General features: G+C 38.5%; 1 non-coding gene across 1 annotated transcript; it reads left to right on the forward strand.

Moving 5' to 3' along the window:
- The first annotated feature begins 2,498 nt into the window (after positions 1–2,498).
- On the forward strand, positions 2,499–2,580 carry TRNAS-AGA. The gene has a single exon. It is a non-coding gene; the product is annotated as a tRNA-Ser (tRNA).
- The last annotated feature ends 5,563 nt before the right edge of the window (positions 2,581–8,143 follow it).

An 8,143-nucleotide genomic window follows, 5' to 3' on the forward strand; every position in this document is an offset into this window, starting at 1 on the left:
TTTTTAATCAGGTTATCTGTTTTTCTGCTATGGAGTTATAACAGTTCTTTATAAATTTTGAATATCAACTCCTTTTTCCCAGTCCATAAGTTGCCTTTTTTTGTTGTTGATTGTTTTCTTTGCTGTGCAGAAGTTTTGTAGTTTGGTGTGGTCCCATTTATTTATTTTTGCTTTTGTATCCTGGACATTTGGCATGATATCCAAAAAATTATTGCCAAGGCCAATGACAAAGAGCTTTCCCACTGTTTTCTTATGGAAGTTTTGTGTTCAGGTCTTATGTTTAGGTGTTTTGTCCATTTTGAGTTGATTTTTGTGGATAGTAATAAGAGTCTAATTTCATTCGTTTGCATGTGGAAATTCAGTTTTCCAAGCATCATTTATTGGAGATTATTCTTTCCCCCATTGTGTCCTCTTGATGCCCTTGTCAAAAATTAGTTGGCAGTATATGTTTGAGTTTATTTCTGGGATGTCTCTTCTGTTGCATTGGTCTGTTTCTGTTTCTATGCAGGAATGTTTGTGCTGCTATCAGAACAATATGTCTTGATTATTATTTAACTTTATAATATAATTTTAAAGCAGGGAATGTGTTGCCTCCAATTTTATTTTTCTTTCACAGTATTGCTATGGCTATTTGGGGTGTGTGTGTGTGTGTGTGTGTGTGAGATTCCATATGAATTTTAGGATTGTTTTTTCTACTTCTGTGAAGAATGTCCCTTTGGAGTTTTGATAAGGACTGTACTGAATTTGTATATTGCTTTGGATGGCATGGACATTTTAACAGTATTAATTATTCCAATTCATGAACATTGGATATCTTTCCATTGATTTATGTTGTCTTTAATTTCTTTCAACATTTTATAGTTTTCAGTGTAAAAATCTTTCACCTCCTTGGTCAAATTTATTCCTAAGTATTTTATTTTTGATGCTATCATAAATGAGATTGTTTTCTTGATTTGTTTTGCAGTTAGGTCATTACTTTTGTATAGAAATGCTACTATTTTTATATGTTGATTTACATATTATTTTTAAATACCATTGGTGGGCCCTAATGCAAGTCTTTTAAAATGTACAAGGATTGAAATGACACAGAATATATTCTGTGAGTCCAGCATAATAAAAATAACATTAATTTCAGAAATAAAATGGAAAACCCCCAAATGTTACTAAATGAAAAAACACTCATCCAAAGCCATAGCTTAAAGAAATCACATTTAGTTAAAATGAATGATAATCAAAATAAGATATATAAAAATTTGTATAATGCAGCTGAACTGTGCCCATAGTCTAATTTATAGTTCTACTTGCATATATTAGAATAAAGACGTTTTAATATTTGATGTTAAAGCTTTTTTCTCAGTAATTTAAAGGAAAACAGCAAATTAAAATATTAGAAGCAAGATTATAAAAAGAACACACACAGAAAAAAAAACAAACAGAACATCAACAAATCAAAAAATAGGCATTTAGGGAGGATTGACAAAATTATTGTTCTAAATCAAGGATTGTTCAATAAAAGGAAGAGAAAACAGAGAATACTAATACCGGGAATAAATATAGGATAACATTACATTTTAGTATATGGACATCAAGAATACACTAAGAATACAGTATGGACAATGTTTTGTAAATAGATTTGACAATTTAGGACAGATTCCCTTGAAGAGATGATTTACCAAAACTGACAGAATAAGAAATTAAGACGTTGAGTTTACTCCTCAGCTCTCTTCCTTCTAACTGGAAACCACACTGAGTAAATTCTACTATTTGTTTCCCAGAATCGTTTGTGAAGCTCAGGTAAGCATTCAAGGGGCATTTAAATAAGTGGGAACTTAAAAAAGAAAAAAAAATGGTAGTAAAAATGTACCTTTGATTTGAGATGCAGGGGGAGTTGTTTACTGGAGGTCAAAGGGGGAGTTGTCAAGGAGAAAAGATGAAGTTTCTTAGAGGCAATACCAGGCTCTCAAACTGCCAATAAGTGGATTTCTAGTGTATCCTCTTAATGCACTGGGCTACGACTGAAATACTAGTGTATTTCCTCTCAGTAAATAGAAGTGCATCTCATTCCTTTTATCAATTGCAGAAGCTTCCATTACGTGAATCTTCCAAAATTTATTTTATAAGTCAAACATCAATGGCCATTTGAGGTTATTCAAATCATCACTGTAACCCAAAATTCTGCAACAGATGTTAAAGCGTGTCGCAATTGTTGCGGGTATCTCCTGGAACACCATCAGAAGCGGACGGAGCAGGAAGCTTGGTCTCTGGGAATGCCTTCTGCGTAGTCTCCTTCCATCAAAACATCAGAATAAGGGGTCCTCCCAGGTCCGAGGATAAAGTGTTACTTGTCAGTTTGCCACAACAGCATGATAGTCATCTAACTGATGTCAAAAAATAAGAAACATTGAGAGCGAATTCACTTTTTAGCAGAAAATTTGACCTTTCCAAGGGAGCTAAAGTTCAGTAAGGTGACTTATGCTAATGAGCAAAGGATCCTTCACGTAGTCGTGGCCGAGTGGTTAAGGCGATGGACTAGAAATCCATTGGGGTTTCCCCGCGCAGGTTCGAATCCTGCCGACTACGGTCCATTTCTTGTTGGAAAAGGAGTCTACTGACACTTTGCCAGGTTGAAAGTCTGTCATTGGCTCTCAAGGCTTTTCCTCTTTATAGGGACCCACTAAAAATACTCCATGTCTCTGAAACAATGAGGAAAAGTCATACAAAAAAATACTTCTATCACAGCCTTATTGATGTTTTCCTTTGCCCTAAGAAGAGCTCAGGGTGATGTTTTTCTGTTTCCTGCAACAGATGCCCCATTTTGAAGATAGCTTTCCTTAGAGAAAAAAATTGCTAGGAGTGTTTGTGTCTCACAGAATTGTCCCCTTATTAGGGATCTTCTCCAGTCAAGCAAACGCCCTGGTTTAACATAGAAAAGGAAATTCCAGGAAATCCATGATCAAATACAGGTGAAAGCAACCCACAGGCATGGTCACCAAGATGAGAATCTATATTGGGCATTTATAAGCAAACCACTATATAATAAAAGATAATTGAGTAAAGCAATTTTTTTTCATAACCCAATTTTTAAAAAATCAACAATGTCAAGTGGAGTAGCCTGTCCTGGGGTCCAGGACAGTGGTGAAGCAAGAGCGACTAAAACCGAGATGAAGTTGTGATTATATCCTGAGCACAGAAAGAGCCCCAGCTCAGATGCAGAATCTCATTGTGATGAACAACTATGCGTTAATGTATTGACCACAGTTGAGTACCTTCCTAGGAATTCCTAGGGGAATCCATGCATCACTGCCTTGGCAGCTTAAGTGGAGCAGCTTGTCCTCACCTCTCTTCTTCTAATCTTCAAAGAGTTGTCGTGATTTATTTTACCTCATCCAAGAATGATTCTAATATGTTTTCATAAACAGAGTGCCGGCCCTGTTGATAAAATGCCAGATCCTTTCTTCTTTTATGTGTCTCTTTAGAGCATTGCATTTCAAAATTAGTGAGGCAGTGACAGTAAACTGCCGCAAATGCTCTGCTGAGCAGTGCAGGCAGGAAGAATAAGACTTGTCTTAGTGTACGGAGATTCAGATTTCCAGAGGTGGAGACTAATCGGTTCTCCTACCCTCTCCCACAACCAGCATGCAGGTTGCTTTGATTCGGAAAAACAATCTAATAGAATTCTAGAATGTGAAAGCTAATGAAATGCTACAGCCCTTTTGTGGAAACAATTCCTAATAGTAGAGTTAAGTATTCCATCTGACATGTATGTACAGAAATTCAAAATGTAAATTTGTTCAAAAAGATATCTTAGATGGGCGGGCACAGTGGCTCACGCCTGTAATCTCAGCACTTTCGGAGGCCGAGGCAGGCGGATCACCTGCAGTCAGGAGTTCGAAACCAGCTTGACCAACATGGTGAAACCTCGTCTCTGCTAAAAACACAAAAATTAGCCGGGCGCGATGGCGTGGGCCTGTAATCTCAGCAAGACAGGAGGGTGAGGCAGGAGAATCGCTTGAACCCCAGAGATGGAGGTTACAGTGAGCCGAGATCGCGCCACTGCACTGCAGCCTGGGCAACAAAGCGAGACTCCCGTCTTAACAATGACAACAACAACAAAAACACATCTTAGAGAGGAGTGTTGGTAGCATAAATAGGAGCTTCTCTCCTTCTGGATGCTTTTTTTCTGGACAAGCCCATGGAGACTCAAGTTCAGGTTCTGGGGCTGCATCAGGGTCTTGAGCAAGGATTGATCTCACAGAATTTTGCCTTGTAGAAGAACAGCATGTGATCTAGTTTCTGAATAATGCCATCAAGTTCTAGAAGGGTTTTTGTTTTGTTTTGTTTTGTTTTGTTTTTTTCTCTTCCCACCACTAAGGAAGAGGAAAGGTGTCTTATAGACAAGAAAGTAACATGGAAAACGAGACACACTAATGGACAGTGTCATGATCAGCACAGAAAAATAAGAAAACACAGTATAGTGCCTATAGTATATAATACTGTAGTGTATATCTCTTTAAAACAAAATTTCTTAATTGAAATAGAGATGAGGTCTCCCTGTGTTGCCCAGGCTGGTCTCAAACTTCTGGCCTCAAGGGATCCTTTCACCTTGGCCTCCCCAAGTGCTGTGATTATGGGCATGAGGCACCTTGTCCAGCCACATAGTGTATATTACAAAATAAACAGAAGAGAATGTTCTCACCACAAAGAAATGATAAATGTTTGAGGAGATGGATATGCTAAATACCATGATTTGATCATTATACAATGTATAAATGTAACAAATCATCATGCTGTACTCTGTAAATATGTATAATTATTATGTGTCAATTAAAAACAAGATTAAAAAATAAAAAATACAATGAAACAACTGTTCCCTTCTGTGAATACTTGGCTACTAAAAAATTGTCAATAAATCATGAACATGTAAAATTAATATGTAAATAAATGAAACAGGTACATGTCTACCTAAAGCAAATAACTTTCAAGTCCTTGCCTGACCCATGCTGCTAAGGGTATTGTCAAACTGATTTTTATTTTTTTCTTTCCTATTTTACTATATTTTGAGAACAAACAGTACCACTTTAGGGATCTAGTTCTTTAAGTTGCCTTTTCACTGCTCCATCTTCAGAGCTCACAGAGTAATGGAAGACACTCTGCGGTTTTATTTGTCTTCCACCTCAACTGTGGACTCCCTCACTGCTTGCTTAATTTTCACTAGAGGGGCTCATGAATCAGATCATGGCTTCACATGTCATTTCCTCAACTGCCAGGTTGTTCCTGCCTTTTCTTTTCTTTTCTTTTTCTTTTTTTTATTTTTTATTTTTTGAGACAGAGTGTTGCTCTGTTGCCAGGCTGGAGTGCAGTGGCGCAATCTCGGCTCACTGCAACCTCTGCCTCCCAGGTTCAAGTGATTCTCCTTGTCTCAGCCTCCTGAGTACCTGGGACTACAGGTGCGCACCACCACACCCATCTAATTTTTGTATTTTTAGTAGAGACGGGGATTCACCATGTTGGCCAGGATGGTCTTGATTTCTTGACCTTGTGATCCTCCCGCCTCGGCCTCTCAAAGTGCTGGGATTACCGTGTTCCTGCTTTTGAGTGTGATGATGTCAAGATAGAAGGACATCACCCTTAAAGGGAAAGCATTAGAGAAAGAGTCATGGAAAACACAAGAGTTTAAAATACTATTCTCATATTTCAGGCTTGATGGAGAGGTTTTTTTCTAAAAGAGTTTGAAACTTACTTGGGAATACTGTTCTGTGACCTGAACTGCTGGGCAGCTCCTACAGGGTCCTTCCAAGCTCTGCTGCAGAAAATGTTTTCCTTGCTACCAAGAAGAATAGGAGATACACCAAGAACTGATCATTATTGTACCATCAATGACAAAGAAAAGGCAGGAGAGAGTAGCAATCCCAGATTATTAGCCTAAAGGGCTGTGGGGAGAAGCAAATGGCCTTTACTAGAGTAAAGAATCACAGGTCTCAGAATTTGACCCTACCCAGCTGGACTCCAGTGCATGCCATAGCCATGATGCAAAGACGGTTTTATTGCATTGTAAATTTTCAACTGTTAAAGAAGGCATTTCCAAGTGTTCAACTGTCTGTGACTGCTTGGGAAAAACCTATGCTGCATAAAGAACTTCATACTATGTGATTCGATGGATAGTGGTCACTGGTTTAACAGAAGAAAATGTCACTGTCTTCCCTCCCCTACCCCACTTCTTGACCTTCACCCTCACACCCCAGGGAAAGCCCATACATTCCTTCAGAGCACCTTGGCCCACTTGCCTACTTGGAGGCAGACAGTAGAAAGAGGATGTTCTGGTAAGTGGGATTTTTTTTTTTAAGCTGATATTAAAGAAAGGAGTTTAATCATTCTTACCCACAGTCTGAAAGATAAAAACATATAAAGATCAATTTTAACATTAGTTTTAGGTTACAGTGAATTTTAAATTTAATTCTATCTGACGTGCTTACAATGATCACCTTCTATACAGGATAGGCTCTGGACTGTCTGCAATCGATATATAAATAGGTTTGATCTAGCAAATCAAGAAAACATTATTCTACATAAATACGGACCAAGAATGTAGAGAAGGAAAAGAATTTCTCCAATAGAAATTTAAAAACCAGAGCTTGCAACATGAGGAGTACAATTTTATCTCCTTCAGTAACTGAACTGCCTTCTCAGACCCAGTAATAGCCAGTGGCCCTGTGGGCAGCCACTTGACTGGCTTAGAGCTGTTCTAACAGAGAATATAACTTAGAAGGAGGATGGAGAATGAGATGAGTAAGAATTTGAACTGAAACAATCAGCAGATTGAAGTAAGGCAATATACTAAACTAGGTTCTTGCTGTGAGCTAAACATTCAGTTAGGAGCTCTGAGAAGGTCATTCTTTCTATAAATAGTAGAAAATAGGCTGAACTCCGTGGCTCATGCATATAATCCCAGCAGTTTGGGAGGCTGAGGTGGGTGGATCACCTGAGGTCAGGAGTTCGAGAGCAGCCTGGCCGACATGGTGAAACTCCATCTCTACTAAAAATACAAAACATTAGCCAGACGTGGTGGTGGGTACCTGTAATCCCAGCTACTCGGGAAGCTGAGGCAGGAGAATCGCTTGAACCCAGGAGACGGAGGTTGCAGTGAGCCCAGATCGTGCCGTTGCACTCCAGTCTGGTGACAAGGTGAAACTCTGTATCAAAAAAAAAAAAAAAAAGTAGAAAATATTAAATTTTTATGGTGGGCCAGGTGTTGTGCTCAGTGCTATAGACACACAGGTAAACAAAACACAAGCACAGTTACTGACCTCATGGTGATTGATGTCTATTAGGAGGAATATTCTACAAATATAAACAAGCCCATACAGGGAGAGTTTAAGAAAACTACTTGTGGCCAGCAGCATAATGGCACAAAGAGGGTGGAATACTCAAATAAAAATGAATACTGCAATTTCCAGGTGGATGAGCACTGGAAAGTTTGATTGGGGAAAAGTGTGAGTCTACCATTTCTCGGGTACAAGATTTATGCTTGTGGGCCTTGATCATTAAAGGAGAATGATTAATTCTGGAGGGCAACAACATGAAAGAAAAGGGAAAGATTAAGTTTGGCAATGAGATTAGCAGCATGGCTCAGATAAAGCCTGGAAAGTCATGTGCTTTAGGTATGCATGTGCTTGCATTGGTCTGTGAATATCAAAAATATACTTGGACCATGGCACTGAGCACAGCAATTTCCAATAATGCTTTTCACCTTGGTAGAGTAGTGGATATAACTTTTTCACTGGGGAAACAGATGTTTGGACTGTCTCAGAGAATTCTGTAACAATTAGAGACACCTGTCTCTCATATATGTATTTTAGGCATTTCCCAAAACAACAGCAAGCAGTTGGCAATTCTCTTTTCCACTTCATGGTCATGAAGTTATTAGGAAAGAGATTTTTAAATTCTTAAAAATTCCAAGGCACAGCCAGATAAGGTACTATATTTCTCTATAGTTCCAGCTTCTTGGGAGGCTGAGGCAAGAAGATCACTTGAGCTCAGGAGTTGGAGGCCAGCCTGGGCAAAATAGAGAGACTCCTGTCTTTTTAAAAAGAAAAATAAAAAGTCCAAGCCAAATAGAAAAAAAGGTGTGAACTCTCTCACTTTA

This window comes from Mandrillus leucophaeus, unplaced genomic scaffold, assembly GCF_000951045.1.
Source record: "Mandrillus leucophaeus isolate KB7577 unplaced genomic scaffold, Mleu.le_1.0 Scaffold392, whole genome shotgun sequence".
Taxonomy (NCBI): domain Eukaryota; kingdom Metazoa; phylum Chordata; class Mammalia; order Primates; family Cercopithecidae; genus Mandrillus; species Mandrillus leucophaeus.